This window comes from Laccaria bicolor, genomic scaffold (genome assembly GCF_000143565.1).
Source record: "Laccaria bicolor S238N-H82 LACBIscaffold_3 genomic scaffold, whole genome shotgun sequence".
Lineage (NCBI taxonomy): Eukaryota > Fungi > Basidiomycota > Agaricomycetes > Agaricales > Hydnangiaceae > Laccaria > Laccaria bicolor.
The window spans coordinates 238,412-240,958 of record NW_001889874.1 but is presented as its reverse complement, the minus strand read 5'-3'; positions in this window follow the sequence as shown (position 1 = coordinate 240,958).

Genomic DNA, 2,547 nt, shown 5'->3' with positions numbered 1-2,547 from the left:
GGGAGGATTCCATGGAATGGCTGATGGATTCCATACTTCCCCCAGATGGATTCCNATACTTTTCCACATGGATTCCATACTTTTTTCAGATGGAATCCATACTCTATTCTATATGTTCTACACCATTTTAAGGGTGGAATCCATATGGACTCCATATAGACTCCACATGGAATCCACATGGAATGACTTTATGAAATAATTCTAAGTCCATATCATGTAATCATGGTTTCTATATTCATGAGTCATGGCTGAGCAGGAATAATTGAAATGTATTAAATAGACTACACAATTTATTTTACTATTCTCAATATTTAAGGGAGGGGGGAAGACAGGGGGAAGTGATGGAGGGGGGAGGATGTAGTAGAGAGTGAGGGGGGAGGGAGGGGGAAGGAGTGATGGAGGAGAGAGGGAGTGGTGAAGGGAGGGGTGGGAATGGATGGGGGGGGGAGCAATGGGAGGGGGAGCAATGAAGGGAGGGGGAGAAATGGGAGGGGGAGCAACAGAGAGAGGGGGAACAATTGAGGGAGGGAGGGGGAGCAATAAAGGGAGGGGGAATGATGGAGGGGTGGTGGTGAGGAATGTTGGAGGGAGGGGGAGCTTACCTGGGCTCATTGTTGCCCATTTCCGTTCACGCGAGCAGAATCCTTCGTGCGTGGGCGCTCTGGGTCCTCGTTTGTGGGTGGTGGGCTCGTTTTTGCGTCCGTGGATCTGGGTTGCCGTTGCGTTTGTCTTCGTTTCGTGGGCGGTCGTGTCGTAGGTGGTCGCGTCGGCTTTGTGGGCAGTCGCGTCGTCTTCGTCGGTGGTCGTTGACGTCCGTGGGCGGTCGTTGACGTTGGTGGGCACTGGTCTTCATCAGTGGGTGGTCTGGGCGGTCGTCTTGTGGGTGTTCGTCTTCGTCTCATGGGTGGTCGTCTGGGCGTGTTGTGCGTTCACGGGCGGCGTATCGTCATTTGCGGGTGGTGGGGCTCGTTCGTGGGCGGAGCACGCTGTGGGTGGGTGGTGGGGAGGTCTTATCAGTGCCCCCCCTATTCCTGCAGGAATCCGGTCATTCCGGTGGAATGGAATTTAGCAGAAGGCCCTGCTAAATTGTTTATTCCGGTGTGTTCCATTCCGGTGGAATTCCGGTGGATTCCGGAATGTACACCGGAATGTTCCCGGAATGGTCTTCCCCGGAATGGGCAGGAATAGCATTCCCCGGAATGGGCAGGAACTGCAATCTAGTTATTTTATTGTTTTGTTATGTATTATAGTTTGTTTATTTCCGATGGATAACAAATAATATCTGTTTGGCAATCATGCTCACCAAACACGACCACCCTCTTCCTCCCACCACCACCATGCTTGTCACCGCCGCCAAACACGTCCGTCACCACCACCGCTCATCGTGACCACCACAATCCCTGTCGCTCGACGCCATCTGCATCCGTCGCCCACGCCCACCACAATCCACCACGTCCACATCACCAAGCGCCACGTCACCAACTGCACACGATGAACGCGACATGAGGGGGGGGGAGGGAGTTCCCATTGCCACGCAACGTGGCAACTAGACGACGAACGAACAACGTCGTTCGTCGTCGTCGCTTTCTAGTAAGTCAATTCCCCCCATCCCATCCCATTTTGAATGACACACACCACCATGCCCCCCAGATGACAACCCTAGCACCCGAAGACGAACACGAGCACCCACAAGGCTTCACCGCCCAAACACGAGCACCCACGAGGCTTCACCGCCCACAAATGAGAACCCCACGCCCACGAACAACACCCATCGCTCACCCAGTGCCAAATGCCCACGAAACAGCGCCGACCGCCCACCGCTCATGACAACAACGCCCACAGCCCACCCAACAACCACCCGTAAATGAATGCCCACCGCCCATAACGCCCACCGCCCATCGCAAATGCCCATCGCCCATCGCAAACGCCCATCGCAAACGCCCACCGCCCATCGCAAACGCCCACCGCCCACCGCCCATCGCAGACGCCCACCGCCCATCAACAACACCCACCGCCGCCCATCGCAAACGCCCACCGCCCATCGCAAATGCCCATCGCAGACGCCCACCGCCCATCAACAACGCCCACCGCCGCCCATCGCAAACGCCCACCGCCCATCAACAACGCCCACCGCCCAACGTCAACGCTTACTTTACAATTTTCGTGCATTTCCCTAGAATACCAATGAGGCATGCCTCTGTATTTCATTTTACAGTAACTTCCTGAACCCCAGAACACAACGAGACAGCAGGAATCCCACCTGCTGTCTTGTTTGTTTGCCTGGCTTACATCTCCTGTACATACTTAGAATCAAAATGAGGCGGCGTTTTCACGCTGCCTCTTACTTTGAAATTTTGATTAATTACTGAAAATAGACATCTGAAAGAAACCCTCAACCCTAGCTGTGTGTGTCTAAGTTCCCACGTCTTTCTTCCCTTCCCCCTTCATCTTGCTTCCTGTCCCCTTTGTTCTTGCAGTCCCACTTGCCTCTTATACCTTCTAATCTTGCTGTCTACTGCTATGAGTGCAAGAGAACTTCGATCTTTG